We start from the raw sequence: 21,237 nt of genomic DNA, 5'->3' as shown, positions 1-21,237 counted from the left end.
GAAGGCCACCCCGCAGGGGCCGTCGTGGTCGTGGTGCTGTGATTCCCTTTTGCCCTAGAATAATGCCCAATTTTAAGAGGCCACGTACCCTGAACTTGAAAAGTTCTGAGGACATAGTTGACTGGCTAACACAGGACACCCAATCTTTTACAGCTTCCGCTCGGAACCTTGACGCACCATCCTCCTCGAGCTTAGCTTCGGGCACCTCTCAAGATACCACTCACCCGCCTGCCGCCACCACCAACACTAGCACCACAGCCGCTTCACTTTATCTGTCAGAGGAGTTATTTACACATCCGTTTAAAGAAATGAGTGATGCGCAACCATTATTGCCAGAGGATGTAGATAACAGGGATATGTCTCAGTCAGGCAGCATTACAAACATGGACGTACGGTGTGATGATGATGATGTTGTACCCACTGCTGCTTCCTTTGCTGAGTTGTCAGATACAAGTGAAGCGGTTGACGATGACGATACGTCCATGGATGTCACATGGGTGCCCGCTCGGCAAGAAGAAGAACAGGGCGAAAGTTCAGATGGGGAGACAGAGAGGAGGAGGAGACGCATTGGAAGCAGGGGGAGGTCGTTGCAAGGAGCTAGTGGCACAGTCAGACAGCATGCATCGGCACCTGGGGTCAGCCTGACAGGACGCCAATCAACGCATGCTGTGTCCACCACCAGAATGCCGTCATTGCAGAGCTCAGCAGTGTGGCATTTGTTTTGTGTGTCTGCCTCTGACAACAGCAATGCCATTTGCAATCTGTGCCAAAAGAAACTGAGTCGTGGGAAGTCCAACACCCACCTAGGTACAACTGCTTTGCGTAGGCACATGATCGTACATCACAAACGCCTATGGGATCAACACATGAGTACAAGCAGCACACAAACTCAAAGCCGCCATCCTCCTCCTGATCCAGCATCTTCAGCCACGACAACCACTGCTGTCCTCCTTGCCCCCTCTCAACCATCCGCCACTCCGTCTCTCGCCTTGAGCAGTTCCCGCTCATTTGCCCACAGTCAGGTGTCTGTCAAGGACATGTTTGAGCGTAAGAAGCCAATGTCAGAAAGTCACCCCCTTGCCCAGCGTCTGACAGCTGGCTTGTCTGAACGATTAGCCCGCCAGCTTTTACCATACAAGCTGGTGGAGTCTGAGGCATTCAAAAAATTTGTGGCTATTGGGACACCGCAGTGGAAGGTACACGGACAAAATTTCTTTTCACAAAAGGCAATCCCCAACCTGTACTCGATTGTGCAAAAGGAAGTAATGGCATGTCTGGCACACAGTGTTGGGGCAAGGGTCCATCTGACCACTGATACCTGGTCTGCAAAGCATGGTCAGGGCAGGTATATCACCTACACTGCGCATTGGGTAAACCTGCTGACGGCTGCCAAGCATGGAATGCGTGGCTCTGCAGAGGAGTTGGTGACACCGCCACGACTTGCAGGCAGGCCTGCTGCCACCTCCTCTACTCCTCCTACTCCATCCTCTTCCATAACCTCCTCGGCTGAGTCCTCTCCTGCTGCTGCGTCTTGCTCCACATCAACGGCACCCCCCCAGCTCCCAGGTACTATTCCACATCCCGGATACGGCAGCGTCACGCTGTCTTGGGTTTGACTTGCTTGAAAGCAGAGTATCACACCCGACAAGCACTCCTGTCCGCCCTGAACACACAGGTGGAAAAGTGGCTGACTCCGCAGCAACTGGATATCGGCAAAGTGGTTTGTGACAATGGAACAAATTTGTTGGCGGCATTGAAGTTGGGCAAGTTAACACATGTGCCGTGCATGGCACATAGTTACATAGTTACATATAGTTACATAGTTAATGTGTGTAATCTCATCAGGGCCGGTGCAAGGATGCAAGGATTTTTGCCGCCCTAGGCAAAAAAAATGTTGCCGCCCCCCCATATGTCCTGCCCACCATGTGACATCACAATGCCCCGCCCATATGCTCTGCCATATGGGCCAACGCCAGTCTTCACAAAGTGTCTTTTATCTGTGTTTACATTTAAAAAGCCTACAGGCACAGGCTATAGACACCAGAACCACTACATTATGCTGTAGTGCTTCTGGTGACTATAGTATCCATTTAATGTGAGGTAAATTAGAGATTAGTGCCACTAATAATATATTGGATTGCCTACTTACCACCAGATGAGGACAAGAGGCTGATGATGGGCTCAGTCTGGCTCCACAGGTCTGGTGTAGAAGAAGCTCTCTGGAGACAGTGCTCACAATTAACGAACAGGAAGCAGCTCCATTGTTTAGGGCCCCTTACACAGCTCAAGGTCTGGGCCCCCAGGGGGCATACGCCTACAATGCCCACCCATAAACCAACCTACATCCCCATGAGTTGGGGATTTTTTATGTGTGCAATTTGTGTAAGGGATGTAGTGTGTTTATAGGGGATGTAGTGTGTGTTTGCGTGTAAGGAATGCATTGTATGTTTCTGTGTGTGTGTGTGTAAGGGGTGCAAGGTTTGTTTCTGTGTATGTAATTGAATGCAGTGTGTGTCTGTAAGGGGTGCATTAATTATGTAAGAGAACGTAAGGGATGCATTGTGTGTTTCGGGTGTGTCTGTGTGTGAGTAGGAATGCATTGTATGTTTCTGTGTGTGTGTGGGGGGGATGCATTGTGTATGTGTGTAGTGTAAAAGAGAGGGTTTGTGGGGTAGGATAGGGACTGAGAGGGGAACAGCTCTTTATTTTTTATTTTTTTAAATTCATAGTGCTCTCCGCTCCGGTCAATTATTAATTTCCCCTTCCCTTCTGTCCCTCTGTGTTCTCCCCTTCTGTCACTTAGTGCTCTCCCTTGGCCCCCTGTCCCTCTGCAGTCCCCCCTTGGTGGTCTTCTCACTCCCCCCTCCCCCCCCTTAGTGGTCCTCCCTCTTCCAAACCCCTTAGTGGTCCTCCCTCTCCCAAACCCCTTAGTAGACCTTCCCCTACTCCCCCCACCCCCTTAGTGGTAATCTCCCCCCCTTAGTGGTCCTTACCCTCCTCCCCTCTCCTTAGTAGTCCTCCCTCCTTACCCCTCTTTGGTGGTCCTTCCCCCCCCTTAGTGGTCCTCCCTCTCCCAAACCCCTAGTGGACCTCCCCACCCCGTTCCCCCTGTGTTCCTTCACCCCCCTCCCTCAGTGGTCCTGACTCACCCCTCCCCTAGTGGTCCTTACCCTCCCCTCCCCTAGTGGTTCTTACCCTCCCCTCCCCTAGTGGTCCTTGCTCCCCCCCTCCCCACCCCTACTGAACCTTACCTTCCCCTCCCCTAGTGGTCCTTACTCCCCCCTCCCTCCCCTAGTGGTCCTTATCCCCCTCCCTCCCCTAGTGGTCCTTGCCCCACCCTCAACCTCCCATAGTGGTCCTTATCCCCCCCTCCCTCCCCTAGTGGTCCTTATCCCCCCCCTTCCTCCCCTAGTGGTCCTTAACCCCCCTCCCTCCCCTAGTGGTCCTTATACCCCCTCCTTCCCATAGTGGTCCTTATACACCCCCCCCCCCCCCTCCCTCCCCCCCTCGTGGTCCTTATTCCCCCCCTCCCCTAGTGGTCCTTAACCCTCCCTCCCTCCCCTAGTGGTCCTTATACCCCCTCCCTCCCATAGTGGTCCTTATACCCCCCATCCCTCCCATAGTGGTCCTTATACACCCCCCTCCCCCCTGCCCCCTCCCCCTCCCCTAGTGGTCCTTATACCCCCCTTCCTCCCCTAGTGGTCCTTATACCCCCCTCCCCCCCTAGTGGTCCTTATACCCTCCCCCCACCCCCTGTGGTCCTTATATCCCCCTCCCTCCCTCCCCTAGTGGTCCTTACCCTCCCCTCCTGCCGGTCTCTCCATGTAGCGTGGCCGGGCGGAGCGGAACGCGGGACAGGAACCTCTGTTTCCTGTACCCGGCCGCCGGCGGAATGACAGGAAGTGCTCACTCAGTCCAAAGGTTCCAATCAAAGGTTCCTGTCCCGCGTTCCGCGCAGCCCGGCCACGCTACATGGAGAGACCGGCAGGAGGGAGCGCTCTGCGCTTCCCTCCTGCCGGTCACTCAAACCCGGCTGCCCTCCATGCAGCAGTGCTGCGCCGCCTGGGGCTTGTTAAACCGCTCAGGTGGCGCAGCATGAGGAGGCGCAGCGGGAACAGGGATGCGGCGCCCCCTGGTATGTTGCGCCCTAGGCGGCTGTCTAGGTCGCCTTACAGGTGGCGCCGGCCCTGAATCTCATCGTACAACACTTTGTGCATAAGTACACAGGCTTACAGGACATCCTGAAGCAGGCCAGGAAGGTGTGTGGCCATTTCAGGCGTTCCTACACGACCATGGTGCACTTTGCAGATATCCAGTGGCGAAACAACTTGCCAGAGAGGCGCTTGATTTGCGACAGCCTGACACGTTGGAATTCAACACTCCTAATGTTCGACCGCCTGCTCCAACAAGAAAAAGCCGTTAATGAATATTTGTATGACCAGGGTGCAAGGACAGCCTCTGGGGAGCTGGGAATTTTTTTGCCACGTTACTGGACGCACATGCGCAATGCCTGTAGGCTCATGCGTCCTTTTGAGGAGGTGACAAACCTAGTCAGTCGCACCGAAGGCACCATCAGCGACATCATTTGTTTTCTTCCTGGAGCATGCCCTGCGAAGAGTGCTGGATCAGGCCGTAGATGAGCGTGAAGAGGAAGAGGAAGAGTTGTGGTCACCATCAACACCAGAAACAGCCTTATCAGCATCGCTTGCTGGACCTGTGGCAACGCTGGAAGAGGATTGTGAGGAAGAGGAGTCAGAGGAGGAATGTGGCTTTGAGGAGGAGGAGGAAGACCAACCACAACAGGCATCCCAGGGTGCTCGTTGTCACCTATCTGGTACCCGTGGTGTTGTACGTGGCTGGGGGGAAGAAGATACCTTCATTGAGATCACTGAGGAGGAGGAACGGGAAATGAGTAGCTCGGCATCCAACCTTGTGCAAATGGGGTCTTTCATGCTGTCGTGCCTGTTGAGGGACCCTCATATAAAAAGGCTGAAGGAGAATGACCTGTACTGGGTGTCCACGCTACTAGACCCCCGGTAGAAGCAGAAAGTGGCTGAAATGTTACCAATTACAACAAGTCGGAAAGGATGCAGCATTTGCGAAATAAATTAAAAAGTATGCTTTACACAGCGTATAAGGGTGATGTCACAGCACAACAGGAATCTAACAGGGGAAGAGGTGAAAGTAATCCTCCTTCTCCCACGACCACGCCGGCAAGGACAGGACGCTTTAAAGATGTGTTGTTGATGGAGGACATGCAGAGCTTTTTAAGTCCTACGCATCACCACAGCCCTTCGGGATCCACCCTCAGAGAACGACTCGTCCGACAAATAGCAGACTACCTCGCCTTATCTGCAGATATCAACACTCTGAGGAGCGATGAACCCCTTGACTACTGGGTGTGCAGGCTTGACCTGTGGCCTGAGCTGTCCCAATTTGCGATAGAACTTCTGGCCTGCCCCTCTTCAAGTGTCCTGTCAGAAAGGACCTTCAGTGCAGCAGGAGGTATTGTCACTGAGAAGAGAAGTCGCCTAGGTCAAAAAAGTCTAGATTGCCTCACCTTTATTAAGATGAATGAGGGATGGATCCCGAAGGGACTGACAGTGGCCGACACATTCGACTAAAAAAGGCCTGATGAGATGAGCTGCCATGGGATAAAATGGGCTCTGTGTCATGTGTATCAGGGTCCCTGAGGACAGGTGTCAATACATATCTGCCAAGTGACCCTATGTAGGGGGAACATTCCATATTCTGCTCTGTGTCAGTGTGTATCAGGGTCCCTGAGGACATGTGTCAATCTATATCTGCCAAGTGACCCTATGTAAGGGGAACAGTCCCTATTCTGCTCTGTGTCAGTGTGTATCAGGGTCTCTGAGGACAGTTGTCAATCCATATCTGTAGGGGGAACAGTCCCTACTCTGCTCTGTGTCAGTGTTTATCAGGGATCCTTAGGATAGGTGTCAATCCATATCTGCCAAGTGACCCTATATAGGGGGAACAGTCCCTATTCTGCCCTGTGTCAGTGTGTATTAGGGTCCCTATGGACAGGTGTCAATCCATATCTGCCAAGTGACCCTATGTAAGAGGAACAGTCCATATTCTGCTCTGTGTCAGTGTGTATTAGGGTCCCTATGGACAGGTGTCAATCCATATATGCAAAGTGATCCTATGTAGGAGGACCAGTCCCTATTCTGCTCTGTGTCAGTGTGTATCAGGGTCCCTGAGGACAGGTGTCAATCCATATCTGCCAAGTGACCCTATGTAGGGGGAACAGTCCCTATTCTGCTCTGTGGCAGTGTGTATCAGGGTCCCTGAGGACAGGTGTCAATCCATATCTGCCAAGTGACCATATGTAGGGGGAACAGTCCCTATTCTGCTCTGTGTCAGTGTTTATTAGGGTCCCTATGGACAGGTGTCAATCCATATCTGCCAAGTGACCCTATGTAAGAGGAACAGTCCATATTCTGCTCTGTGTCAGTGTGTATTAGGGTCCCTATGGACAGGTGTCAATCCATATATGCAAAGTGATCCTATGTAGGAGGACCAGTCCCTATTCTGCTCTGTGTCAGTGTGTATCAGGGTCCCTGAGGACAGGTGTCAATCCATATCTGCCAAGTGACCCTATGTAGGGGGAACAGTCCCTATTCTGCTCTGTGTCAGTGTGCATCAGGGTCCCTGAGGACAGGTGTCAATCCATATCTGCCAAGTGACCCTACGTAGGGGGAACAGTCCCTATTATGCTCTGTGTCAGTGTGTATCAGGGATCCTTAGGATAGGTGTCAATCCATATCTGCCAAGTGACCCTATGTAGGAGTAACATTCCCTATTCTGCTCTGTGTCAGTGTGTATCAGGGTCCCTGAGGACAGGTGTCAATCCATATCTGACAAGTGACCCTACGTAGGGGGAACAGTCCCTATTCTGCTCTGTGTCAGTGTGTATCAGGGTCTCTGAGGACAGGTGTCAATCCATATCTGCCAAGTGACCCTATGTAGGGGGAACAGTCCCTATTCTGCTCTGTGGCAGTGTGTATCAGGGTCCCTGAGGACAGGTGTCAATCCATATCTGCCAAGTGACCATATGTAGGGGGAACAGTCCCTATTCTGCTCTGTGTCAGTGTGTATTAGGGTCCCTATGGACAGGTGTCAATCCATATCTGCCAAGTGACCCTATGTAAGAGGAACAGTCCATATTCTGCTCTGTGTCAGTGTGTATTAGGGTCCCTATGGACAGGTGTCAATCCATATATGCAAAGTGATCCTATGTAGGAGGACCAGTCCCTATTCTGCTCTGTGTCAGTGTGTATCAGGGTCCCTGAGGACAGGTGTCAATCCATATCTGCCAAGTGACCCTATGTAGGGGGAACAGTCCCTATTCTGCTCTGTGTCAGTGTGCATCAGGGTCCCTGAGGACAGGTGTCAATCCATATCTGCCAAGTGACCCTACGTAGGGGGAACAGTCCCTATTCTGCTCTGTGTCAGTGTGTATCAGGGATCCTTAGGATAGGTGTCAATCCATATCTGCCAAGTGACCCTATGTAGGAGTAACATTCCCTATTCTGCTCTGTGTCAGTGTGTATCAGGGTCCCTGAGGACAGGTGTCAATCCATATCTGACAAGTGACCCTACGTAGGGGGAACAGTCCCTATTCTGCTCTGTGTCAGTGTGTATCAGGGTCTCTGAGGACAGGTGTCAATCCATATCTGCCAAGTGACCCTATGTAGGGGGAACAGTCCCTATTCTGCTCTGTGTCAGTGTGTATCAGGGATCCTTAGGATAGGTGTCAATCCATATCTGCCAAGTGACCCTATGTAGGAGTAACATTCCCTATTCTGCTCTGTGTCAGTGTGTATCAGGGTCCCTGAGGACAAGTGTCAATCCATATCTGCCAAGTGACCCTATGTAGGGGGAACAGTTCCTATTCTGCTCTGTGTCAGTGTGTATCATATGTCAAGGTATCAATATGTCATATGTCAGGTGTCAATCCATATCCATTGTGATTTAGGAATGTTAGGTGATTTATGCCCTTTATGGATTAAAACCAGACTCTGCATCAACTGTGTAGTTTTCCATGGGAATTTTGCCATGGATCCCCCTCCGGCATGCCACAGTCCAGGTGTTAGTCCCCTTGAAACAACTTTTCCATCACTATTGTGGCCAATTCGCCTGCCCATTGAAGTCTATGGTGGTTCGCCCGGTTCGCCCAGTTCGCCGGTTCGCAAACGTTTGCGGAAGTTCGCGTTCGCCGTTCGCGAACCGAAAATTTTATGTTCGCGACATCACTACCAGTGTTTGAATACCTGTGGGAGTATGGTGATGAGGATAAGGAGTAAAACTAATTTTACCTATGATTATATCTAAGCTCAGCACGAAACCCATTACATGAGGTGGGTCTTGCGTGTGTCTCATTTATGGTTTGACTAAATAAAGAAGACTTTTGTTTTAACTGCCACTTGTATATTTTGTTACAAGATTTCCTCACAGTCCAGATACTAAACAAGATAATTGGTTAATACACATGTACTGAAGTGTTTTGACTGCAACTGAGGAGAGCAGTATTTTAAAAAAGCCCCTCAAGTAATGACAGTCTGGCAGGTTGCCTAAATGTTTCAATTTATCACTGGAGATCTGAATCTTTTTTTTTTCTGCATAATTTGTTTATTGTAAACCGAACCTTACAGTGTATAAAATATGATGATATCTCATTTAAAAAAAAAAAAGCAGGTAATGCCCTCCAGACTAGTACATGCAGGACACAGCATAGTTTCTGCATATGATATAGACACATCTTCCTTTTAATTCCATCTGCTGGTTTGGATAAAAAAAAAAAATTCTATAACGTTGTTATGGTGTTTAAAGTTAATTTGAGTGGAAATACATGAAAATATATAGGGTGATTTACTGAATTGAGAATTGTTTGGAATTCTGATCCTAACATTTACAAGTCGCTTCTGAACAACCTAATGTTCTTCTTCAGAATATTGCACACATACATATGCATACATACACATATACATGTACATGTTGCTCGTCTATCGATTCGACGAGGATCACTAAGTAATCCATGAATTGCTAGTGCAGGTTCCATTTGTGTGCAGGGCCGGACTGGGAAAAAAATAAGCCCGGGGCGTTTTTCAATCAAAGCAGCCCCCTAAGAAGGGGGCGGGGCCAAAGAGGGTGTGTTTTGTCATCACTAATGACAAGCACGCCCCCTCTCAAAGTGAGCATGTTGGTTCAATGTGCAGAGCCCCGCTGAAGAGCTCTAGCATTAGAAAAAGGCCCTGTATTTGTTCTGCACAGCTCAAGCAAATTTAATAACATGCTTGTGCTGTGTTTGCTTTTAAATTGTCTCTGGTGTCTCCACAAGTGGGATACCAGAGGACCAAAGGGCCAGGAAAGCATATGGTGCATGTGTTTGGAGCCTGCTTGTGGGATTGCGTGTGTGTAGAGTGTGGTGTGGTATTGTGTAAATAGGTCAATTTCATTCGTGTTTGTGATGTAATATGTGTGGCTAGGGGGTGTAGAGAGTGTGTGTATAGGGGATGTAGCGAGTGTGTGCATATGGGCTGTAGTGTGTGTGTATAGGTGATGTAGTGTGTGTAGGGGTTGTAGAGAGGGTGTGTTTAGAGAATGTTGTATGTGTTTGTTTACAAGGAATGTAGTGTGTGTAGGTGGTGCAGTGTGTGTGTGTGTAGGAGATCTAGTGTCTATAAGTCATATATAAAGGTGTGTACCTAGGTATAACGAAAACAAATTTTTTGAGTGTATGTATATAATTAAATCTCTCCCATTGGTTACTGTCTGTTCCAAGATAGAAATATATCTACAAAAAGAACAACAAAGAAAAAGACAAAAGAGAAAAAGAAAAAGAAAAAAGGAACTGGCCGGTGGAGAGATATAAGTATAAATAACTGCATCAGTAAAGATAGAGCCATAAATAGACATATATCTAAGTAATAAAGTACCAATGTCTAGGGTTACAAATTAACACCTAATGGCTATAACAAATCACATAAGTAGAATAATCTAGATCTGTTCGGGTTCCAAAAAAATATATACAAAATACTAAACTACCGAGTTTCCAAAAAGGAAGAAAATGAAATGTATTCATTAAGTCCCTTAGGTTGTAGGGTGTCCAATTGTTTGATCCAAAAAGTTTCTTTCTGGAGCAGTAATCTGGAACGGTCCCCTCCTCTCGTTAGAGTTGGTATCACATCGATGGCAATAAACTTCAAGGTGGGTAATCTGTGGTTAAATTCCAAAAAATGCTTGGCCACTGGTTTGTCCATTTTCCCATCTCTATAAGCTGTCATAATTGATGATCGATGCCCCCTGATTCTGTCCCGAAGAGTTAGGTCCGTTTTGCCAACGTAGCATAGTCCACATGGACAAGAGATGAGATATATAACATGGTCTGTCAGACATGTAATGTGATGTCTGATCTTATATTTTGTACCAGAATGTGGATGCACAAACGATGAACCAGTCAACATGTGTCCACATGTGACACATCCAGTGCATCTAAAGCAACCCATCTTGATGGGTTTAGTCAAAATCAGATTTTCTCTTGGTAAATCCGTCTTCATAAGTAGGTCTTTGAGACTTTTGAGCCTACTATAGGCTATCCTAGGGGGATTAGAAAAAATGGTGCTAAGAGAATTATCAGCCGATAAAATGTCCCACCGTTTTTTGATACTTTGTGAAATGTTCACACTTGCTGAATTGAATTTCATCGGAATAGTAATTTGTGCAACATTATTCCGGTTGGTACCTTTGTCAAAAATCTCATAGGCCCGATCTAAAGCTTTCTTCAAAGTGTATTTATGGTATCCCCTTTCAAGGAAGGCCTGTCGCATTGTCTCAATTTGTGTGTCACGATTTATGCTTTCCGAGTTATTCCTCAGAACCCTGAGGAATTGCGAAATAGGTAAAGAGTTCTTTAATGCAGGAGGATGGAAGCTGGTAAAGTGTAGTAATGTGTTGCGATCAGACGATTTCTTATAAAGACAAAAAACGATTTTGTTCTTACATTTGTACACCTCCATGTCCAAGAACTGTATTTTGTCCATACTCCAACTGAGTGTAAGTTCAACCGGAGATGCATCGTCCACATACCTGTGGTACGAAATAATATGTGCACCAAATTTATCCAAAATCTTAGCCTGCTCAAAGATATACATTTAAAAATTAGCATAAGATGGTGCTATGGCCGATCCCATTGCAGTCCCCCGAAGTTGGATGTAAAAATTATTTTCAAATCTAAAGTAATTATTAAATAATAAAAACTCAAGGCATTCCATCAAAAATTCTATGGGTGGTCCTTGGTAATTGTCACTCTCACATAACCAAGAACGTAATGCTTCTATCCTTATTAGATCTCTCTCCACTTGTCTCGTGCCTTCTCTAACACACATCTTCAACTGCTCGCTCTCTTCTGGCATCATCCCTGCTGACCTTAAACATGCCACTGTAGTACCTATACTAAAAAAAACATCCCTCGACCCATCCACCCCCTCTAACTACCGTCCCATATCCCTGCTCCCTTTTTCCTCAAAGCTTCTGGAAAGACTTGTCTTTACCCGTGTGTCTCATTTCCTCAATTCCAACTCTCTCCTTGACCCCCTTCAATCTGGCTTCCGCCCTCTCCACTCTACAGAGACTGCCCTTATCAAAGTTACTAACGACCTAATCACAGCTAAATCCAAAGGCCACTACTCCATACTAATTCTTCTTGACCTCTCAGCGGCCTTTGACACCGTTGATCATGCTCTCCTTCTTCAAACTCTTCAATCACTTGGTCTCTGTGACTCTGTCCTCTCATGGTTTTCCTCTTATCTCTCCCAACGCTCATTCAGTGTCTCCTTTTCTAATGATACCTCCTCCCCTTGCCCTGTCTCGGTTGGAGTTCCCCAAGGCTCCGTCCTTGGTCCCCTTCTATTTTCTCTTTATACTGCCTCTCTTGGCAAACTTATTACCTCTTTTGGATTTCACTACCACCTGTACGCTTATGACACCCAGCTATATCTCTCCTCCCCGGACCTCTCCCCTGCCGTCCTGCAACGTGTCACTGCTTGCCTTTCTTCCATCTCTGACTGGATGTCATCCCGCTTTCTGAAACTCAATCTCTCAAAAAATGAGCTCCTTGTCTTTCCTCCTCCTAATACTGATCCTCCTCTTTCGCTCTCCCTCCAAGTTTGTGGTACCAACATCAGTCCATCCTTGCAAGCGCGCTGTCTTGGCGTCATACTTGACTCTGGTCTCACCTTTGAGCCTCACATCCAGCATGTTGCCAAATCCTGTAGATTCCATCTTAAAAACATAGCCCGCATCCGCCCCTTTCTTGCACCAGATACTACCAAGGAGCTTGTCCATGCTCTAGTAATTTCCCGCATGGATTATTGTAACCCTCTCCTGATTGGTCTTCCCAAAAGCCGTACTGCACCCCTACAGTCCGTAATGAACGCTGCTGCTAGACTGATTTTCCTCTCTAGTCGTTTCTCTCACACCTCACCCCTCTGCCAGTCCTTACATTGGCTTCCTGTATGCTATAGGAGTCAATTCAAGGTACTAACTCACACCTATAAAGCACTGAACAACTCTAGCCCCTCTTATATCTCCTCACAGATCCATAGGTATGTCCCTTCTCGGTCTCTCCGTTCTGCCCATGACCACCTCCAGTCCGTTGTCCGCACTCGTACGGCCAACTCGCGCTTGCAGGACTTCTCACGGGCGGCTCCCTTCCTATGGAATAGCCTGCCTACCGCCATCAGACTCTCCCCTAGTCTTGCATCTTTTAAGAAGTGCCTTAAAACCCATCTCTTTAGGAAAGCTTATGGCCTCCAAGACTAACCCTTACCTCACATACCTGTCTCTTGCCCTCTCCTAAAGGGCAGCCCACCTTATTTGATTGTAAATTCCTGTCCTAATGTGTTTTACACCCCACCTCCTATAGAATGTAAGCTCGTTTGAGCAGGGTCCTCTTCAACCTATTGTTCCTGTAAGTTTATTTGTAATTGTCCTATTTATAGTTAAATCCCCCTCTCATAATATTGTAAAGCGCTACGGAATCTGTTGGCGCTATATAAATGGCAATAATAAATAAATAAATCCCTAAATCGTGGGGAATAATCGTAAATAAGCTCTTCACGTCAATAGTGGCGAATATCACCGGTGAGTCAGGTAGGATGAGATCTTTGATTAAAATATATATATTTGGACTATTGTATGTGTGAGGGGTGCAGTGTGTGTGTGTAAGAAGGGTGCTGTGTGTGAGGGTGTTTTTATCTACCGTCACATTCTAGGTTTCTAATTTTCTTTGTTAACTCACTGAGGGTTATTTTATAGATTTTATATATATGCTTTGTGTGTCTGGGTGCTTTGTGTGTCTGGGTGCTGTGTGTGTCTGAGGGTGCTGTGTGTGTCTGAGGGTGCTGTGTGTGTCTGGGGGTGCTGTGTGTTTAAGGGTGCTGTGTGTGTCTGGGGGTGATCTGTGTGTAAGGGTGTTGTGTGTGTCTGTGGGTGTAATGGTGCTGTGTGTGTCTGGGGGTGCTGTGTGTGTAAAGGGGTGCTGTGTGTGTAAGGGTGCTGTGTGTGTAAGGGTGCTGTGTGTGTCTGGGGGTGCTGTGTGTGTAAGGGTGCTGTGTGTGTCTGGGGGTGCTGTGTGTGTAAGGGTGCTGTGTGTGTCTGGGGTGCTGTGTGTGTCTGGGGTGCTGTGTGTGTAAGGGGGTGCTGTGTGTGTAAGGGTGCTCTGTGTGTAAGGGTGCTTTGTGTGTCTGGGGGTGCTGTGTGTGTAAGGGAGTGTTGTGTGTGTAAGGGTGCTGTGTGTGTAAGGGTGCTGTGTGTGTCTGGGGGTGCTGTGTGTGTAAGGGTGCTGTGTGTGTCTGGGGGTGCTGTGTGTGTAAGGGTGCTGTGTGTGTCTGGGGGTGCTGTGTGTGTAAGGGGGTGCTGTGTGTGTAAGGGTGCTCTGTGTGTAAGGGTGCTTAGTGTGTCTGGGGGTGCTGTGTGTGTAAGGGTGTTGTGTGTGTAAGGGGGTTGTGTGTGTCTGGGGGTGCTGTGTGTGTGAATGTATTTTTTATCTAAATGTATATTTATTTTTTTATTAATAAAAAAAAAGGTTATATCCCCCCCCTCCCTTCTTACCTTTAGCATGGGAGTAGGGGGAGCTGTTCTGCCATGCAGGAAGGTGCTGCCTTCCCTGGTGGTCCTAGTTGTTTACGTTTTAGTAAACAAATACAAAAAAACGGGATTTTCAGACGAAATCATATTCGTAAGAAAATGAATGCACATGTCTATAAGATACAGATTTTTATATTCAGTTTTAAATGACAGCTCGCTGTTTAGGCAACATGCGCCTGCTACACGGGGGGACCTGGCACAGATAGGGGTATGCAATAGCTGCCCAGTCACGATTACTTTTAAATTTGTTTAGGCGACATGCCCCTACTCCCGGCATGGGGTCATAGTGATCTCCATTAGTTTTTATGCTGGGAGGTGTAGGAATAGTTATTTATTACAAGGAGGGAGCTGATAGCGCTGCCGGCTCCCTCCTTGCTTTTTTTTTTTGCGCATGCGCAGTGCTGTTTTCGTCCTAATAGACGAAAACAAATTCTTTTTAACGAATTTCGTTCGAAAATGAATAGTTCGTGGACGAAATTCGGGATTGCCGAATTACATTTTTATTTAGTACGAAATCATTCATACAAAACAAAATTTCAATGGGACCACTGTCCTTGCTGCAGCTCACCATAAAAAATTATATTTTTTTCTTTTTTAGCCAATGGTCTGACAAATAGACTACATGCCCTGCTCAGCATGACTGTGATTGTATCAAGGTGGTAAAAATGCTAAGTAGTGTCCTGGATCTTGTCTTGTCCTTTTTCTGAGGCCTGTTGTGTGGAAGTAGTTCAGTTTTTAGGCATGGCACTGATACACGGTCTAAATTTCGCTAGCATAGAGCAGTGTGGGGAGAACAACCGCCCTGTATAATTTTAACATTGTTTGAGTTGTGATACCTCTTCTATTCCAGACAATGGCATATAATCTGCTGAAGATTGCACTAGATCTAGCAAGTCTGATATTCACCTCATTGTCTATGGTGGTGTTATTGGACAAGTTGCTGCCAAAGTAAGTAAATCTGTTCAGTACATTAAGTCTCTAGCCATCAATGGTGATGTTGGGCTAATGCAAAATTTCAGCCTTCTTTGTTCTGATTGTTATACCAAAGTTTGCACAGGCATTGGAACACTTCTCTACATTGCATTGCATGTCAACTTCTGAGGCAGCGTTAAGGGCACATTCATCAGCAAACAGGAAATTGTTGATGATATCTTGGTTTTTGCATGAAGCCTCCTTCAGATGACTGTCAGTGGAGTACCTGATGCCAATTTCAACGTCTGTCTCTGAAAGCATTGGTCAGCATAGCAGAAAACATGATGCTTAAAAGTGTAGATGCCAGGACATAACCCTGCTTCACTGTTTGTAACAGGAACATCTCAGATGACTCGCCATTATCCTGGACCCATGAATGCATGCTTTCATGGAGTTGTTGGACCATGACGATGAACTTCCTTGGGCATCCATAATTGGCCATGATGTTCCACAGGCCCTCTCTACAAACTGTATCAAAGATCTTGGTCAGGTCATCATAGGTTAAGTATATGCAAACAAACAAAATATGTGAACACAACTCCAGTGAAAACAGTGATTAGTATACAAAATATGGAGCTTCCCTGTATACGGTGAAGTATCCAGAAAAGGTCCCCAAAGACTTCCTCTTGTCTTCAGCATACATACAAAATAGAGTAGGGGATTATCTGCTAAACACAGATCAAATGGAAAAACATAGCGTTTAACTGTGTGAGAGTAAATGAGGATATATAGTTAACAATTGGCCACTCACAAATTTTCAGATGTAAAAAAGCCTTGAGTGTAATCTTTTTCTTCAAAGTTTTCTATGTTCATCCTCACACTCCCATCAGTTTTTGAGGATTAACTGAGGTTACACATGGAATATTTCTATAGATGTTGCACTTCTTCTTTTTTATTTCATTTTTTTATTTCATCTCTTTATTTCATCTTTTTATTTAATCTTTTTATGCATTTTTGGCCAAACTTTAGATTGGGGTATCAATTGAGAAAGCCCATTAGAATACTCTTATACAATACAACCTATTATTGACTTTTGCCATCAAAATAGAAATTAATACCGGCATTGCCACTAAAAGTTGGGGGCTTATATACATACATATAAAAAAGTCCAAAAATAAATTATAAGGGAATTTTAAAAAAAGAGAACTCTATTGATGGAAAATACTTAAACATTGTAGAAGGGTGAGATGAAGGGGAGAAGTGCTTGGTGTATATACAAGGGTTTCCACCTCACCTAATCACTTATACATTGTAAGAAAAGTAAGGCAATATTAAGTTGTCTGTTTGATTTGCATATTTTGTACACATTCTTAGGATGGGGAACTAAGTAACTAATATATATGGAACATCATACTCTTTAATATAGATTTCCTTCCCCATCTGGAATGTATCAGCTTTAATGTACACACCTGTTTTATTGTGTTTAATTTTATTTTATAGATTGGGATCATATATATATATATGTATATGACTTATGTACAGTTCATGGTTTATATATTATATATATATTCAATAATTATTGATATATTCATTTTTTGTAGTTTAGAATAGGATAATAAGGGATACTTTTTCGTATCCATAAACATATTGTGCTATCCAGAGCGATCCAGAGTTTTTTAATGCCTTTCCCCCTCATGTGCTCTTATTCACTTTCATGCCTCCGAGAAAATACTGCAAATTGACGATCGCTACCCACTTCCGGGTATGTGGAACGCACACCTGGAACGCAGAAGACGTGCGTGATAACAACATCCCATCCAAACAGGAAGTGCCGCCTGAATAGTGAAACAACACCGGCCGAGAATGATTGAATGATGAACGCCCGGAGGGGATATATAAGAACTTGGGGGGGGGAATGTTTTATATATTTGTTTTCTTGCTGTCATTGATGAACCAAGTCCCTGAGGAAGTCCTATCTTAGGACGAAACGCGTAGGACGCCCAGTGGTGATATGCTTATTGTTTTAAACATACATGTAAGTTATTAAATCTATTTTTACTATACTCTGGAATTGCACCTTATTTTTCCATATATATTTTCTCTTTTGAGCAAATATTCCTAAACTACTGATGGGAGTGTGAGGATGAACATAGAAGAACTTTGAACTAAACTTTGAAGAAAAAGATTACACTCAAGGCTTTTTTACATCTGAAAATTTGTGAGTGGCCAATTGTTAACTATATATCCTCATTTACTCTCACACAGTTAAACGCTATGTTTTTCCATTTGATCTGTGTTTAGCAGATAATCCCCTACTCTATTTTGCATCATAGGTTAAGAACAGTTCAGAGTTCTGCTCCTGACACTTCTCTTGCAGTTGTTTCACAGCAAACGTCATGTCATTGATCCCAGAATGGTCCAGAATCCACAATGACAGAAGTGCCTGGTCAATGTGCACTGTGTGGTGACTCAGCAGGGTCCTGATACATATCTTATATGTGATATAGAGTAAGGATATACCTCTATGGGTATCACATGCTTGCCGGTTCCCTTTCCTCTTGTACAGATGTATGATGGAGGCATCTTTGAATTCCTGGAGAATTGTCTCCTGTTGCCACATGAGTTGGAACAGCTGATGGAGCCTTTCAGTACATATGACACCCATTGTACAACATTGTGGTATATGCTGGTGCACTCCATTTAATAATAAAAAACATATACAAAAGTACAATTTGCTACAAAGTGTCCATTTAATGGTGCTACTAATTTCCATGTCTATTTCCCCTATTTGTAGCACTATGCATCATCTTTTAGGTAACCTTGATAAATCTCCCTGAATGTGATGTATTAATTAATGGTTTAATCTAATTAAATATGTATAAAATAGTTTACTCTGTCATTTGCAAGAAAAACAGAGAATATGAGATTTTTGAGTACAGACAAAAACTCAATAGCTAGCCTTTTGGAAAATCACAGCTCAGGTCTCAAAACTATTTTTGCTCACTTGTGCCATTACAGAATGAACCTATACCATTTGTTGTACATAAGACTGATCCCATCCATAAGAGCAGTCCAGAACCAGAATGTAGGCATGCTCTCTCTGCACAAGAGACAAATCAGTTCTGTTATGTGCCTTGCTTTTTCTTTAAAGATAATCATTCTATTGAAAAATGGTATGCATTGTGCAATATATATTCTCAAGTTACATACAAATCGATTAAAGATAGCATAAGCATTTTGATTTGAATTTAAGGAATCAAGCCATAAAATCTTCTATAAGTCATGGAGTTTAAAGATGTCATAGAGTTTAAAGAAAGGCTGTCTAACCAGTCCTGCAAGAGTTACCAGTAATAATAGTTCTCAATACTGGAAAAAATAAAAATGAAAAATGTGATGTTAAAAAGAATTGGTTAGTTGAACCAAGTGGAGTTTCAAAAGAATCAGATTACAAGCATGTGTTCCTAAATTAGATTACAAACATGTGTTCTGATCCAGTATGAAAAAAATATTTTGCATCGTAACCACAACAACTTGCCGTTGTCCGGTAATGTGACAAAAAGTTTTGCAATTGTTTGCCCTCTTATCTAATCCTCTATCAGGCACCAATCCTCCTAGTGTGCATGAGGTCATTCATTGTCCGAGATCATCAGCTGAATGCTTTTATCTAATGAATGTGCATGCAATATTCACAGAATTGATATAATGGCATACTAATGATGCTCCCGAAGTTGGAGTTAGAGCTCTTGCAGCAAGATAACATATATCTTTATTTTTAATGTTTAGTAGTGAAATGCTGCACATACAGACTCAGAACACCATGACCACTTCAAAACACTGTAGTAGTCATGGTGCTTGAGTAACTCTTTAAGAAAATGAAGAAAAAAATGTCAATTTGCAGTGAAAAAATAAATACTCAGTTCAGCTTCACATGTATTTCTTAAAACAACACTTCAAGCACCCTAAACACTATGCTACGCTTTCATTGTCATTGTAATTGTGCCAGGAGTGCCTTGGTGCACTCCCAGGTTAGTAGTCATACCAATTGCAAAAGGTTGGAAAGCCTACCTGGAATCTGCCAGTTTTCGATACCAGACTTTAGGAGCCAGAAGCTCTTGGGCAGAATGTCTGTGGAGCTTAGCTCTTAAGTGCAATGCTGGCTTAGCTTTTTGCAGATAGTTTCTGGGGTTATGGCTGGTACCTGTTAGACCCCTGGTATGTTTTCAAACCATTCAAAGCTTCACTACTTATCCTGGGAAGGTACCAGGACCCACAGCACCATAGTGATTATGTGCATGGAGTGTTCCTTTAAATTTCATACTTGGGGGGATTTCTATTTAAATGGGGACATAGCCTAATAAGAACTATGACAGATATGCAATGTATTTATGCATTTGTTCAGCAAAACAAGTTAAAGGGACACTATACTCACCTGAACAACTTTAGCTTAATGAAGCAGTTTTGGTGTATAGAATATGCCCCTGCAGCCTCACTGCTTAATCATCTGCCATTTAGGAGTTAAATCCCTTTGTTTATGAACCCTAGTCACACCTCCCTGCATGTGACTTGCACAGCCGATAAACACTTCCTGTAAATAGAGCCCTATTTAGGCTTTCTTTATTGCAAGTTCTGTTTAGTTAAGATTTCCTTATCCGATGCTATGTTAATAGCTTGCTAGACCCTGCAAGAGCCTCCTGTATGTGATTAAAGTTAAATTTAGAGATTGAGATACAATTATTTAAAGGAACACTATATTCACGTAAATTACTAGTTTTAGTGTCTAGATCATTCCCCTGCAATTTCACTGCTGAATTCACTGTCATTTAGGAGTTAAATCACTTTGTTTCTGTTTATGCAGCCCTAGCCACACCTCCCCTGGCTATAATTGACAGAGCCTGCATGAAAAAAAACCTGGATTCACTTTCAATACAATATGCAATTTACCTTAAATAATTGTATCTCAATTGCCAGAGAATTGAGCAGTGAAATTGCAGGGGAATGATCTATACACTAAAACTGCTTTATTTAGCTAAAGTAATTTAGGTGACTATAGTGTTCCTTTAACAATCGTGGCTGAAAATTGCTCTAATGACTTCAATAAATGGGTCAGGAAGATAAAGCAAAAAGAATACATAACTGTTTCAAGTTACATTTTGTCAAAGAAGAAAAATTTATATATGCTACAACACATAACACATTTTCAAAATTTCTAATACAGCAGCTATATATTTGAGAGCATATTCAATGTAAAACGCTTTCATTAAACTATTCCAAGAACGGAGATTCAAATTAAACCGTTGAACTACAATTACAATCTGAAAAGATAGAAATCTCTGTAAGTCTCGTTAAAATGAGCCTACTCAGACATAGTTAAGACATCCTTATTTCAGATTGCATAACTGCTTACATTACAGATATGAGCGTTACACTCTCTCTTTCTCTATATAAATAATAGTAACAATGTAGGCTACCTTGATTGTATTTGATTAGTCATTTATTCTAACTGAGAATGACAGTGCTCATTCTTACTCTTATTCATTCTATGTACTTACCTCTTGGAATCAAAATGTCCAATTCTGGATGTGGGAAGATTAGAGTTAATAGATATCTGCTTCTCCTGAGTATAAAACGTTACTGTGACTCAATACATAAAGTCAGTGTTGAAAAAGTTTTGGAATCACAGTTTAAGCTCCTCCTGTTTTGTTATGTATGTGAGAACGAGTGTAAGGAAGCAGCAAGAAGTTAACCCCTTCAGGACGGAGTCAATAGTGCACGTTCTGATCAAAACAAAACGTAAACAAAAACTGGAATTTGCGCTATATGTCTGTTCAACCGTAATTCACCGCTGTCACATCAAGTGCACCCACACTTATTATATATCATTTTGTTCAGGAGTTCAGGAGTTAATTTATCATTAACTATCCATATATGGAACATAATTTATTATGAATAAAATAAAAAAAATGTGAGAAAAAACGTTTTTTTTTTTAAATTTGTATTTCTGACTGACATGTGAATGTCATAATACTGTTAGATTTTACTGCAGAAAATGCACATATTTGTAATCAGCGATGTCTCATGAGTACAACAGTACCCCCCATTAATAGGTTTTATGGTGTCTTGGAGAGTTACAGGGTCAAATATAGTGCTTGCGAA

At 44.2% G+C, this 21,237-nt stretch overlaps 1 protein-coding gene across 1 annotated transcript in view; it reads right to left on the bottom strand.

The window, feature by feature from the left end:
• The window catches only part of LOC134567971 (dimethylaniline monooxygenase [N-oxide-forming] 2-like), a 69,583-nt gene extending 48,868 nt beyond the window's left edge, over positions 1-20,715 (bottom strand). The window contains exon 1 of the mRNA XM_063426159.1: positions 20,634-20,715. The gene's annotated coding sequence lies outside the window, so the exon portion shown is untranslated. The remainder of the gene's footprint in view (positions 1-20,633) is intronic.
• Between the last annotated feature and the right edge of the window lie 522 nt (positions 20,716-21,237).

The sequence above is a fragment of the Pelobates fuscus genome, chromosome 7 (assembly GCF_036172605.1).
Source record: "Pelobates fuscus isolate aPelFus1 chromosome 7, aPelFus1.pri, whole genome shotgun sequence".
Classification (NCBI taxonomy): domain Eukaryota; kingdom Metazoa; phylum Chordata; class Amphibia; order Anura; family Pelobatidae; genus Pelobates; species Pelobates fuscus.
The sequence above is the reverse complement of the archived record's forward strand: the minus strand, read 5'-3'. Positions and strand labels throughout refer to the sequence as shown.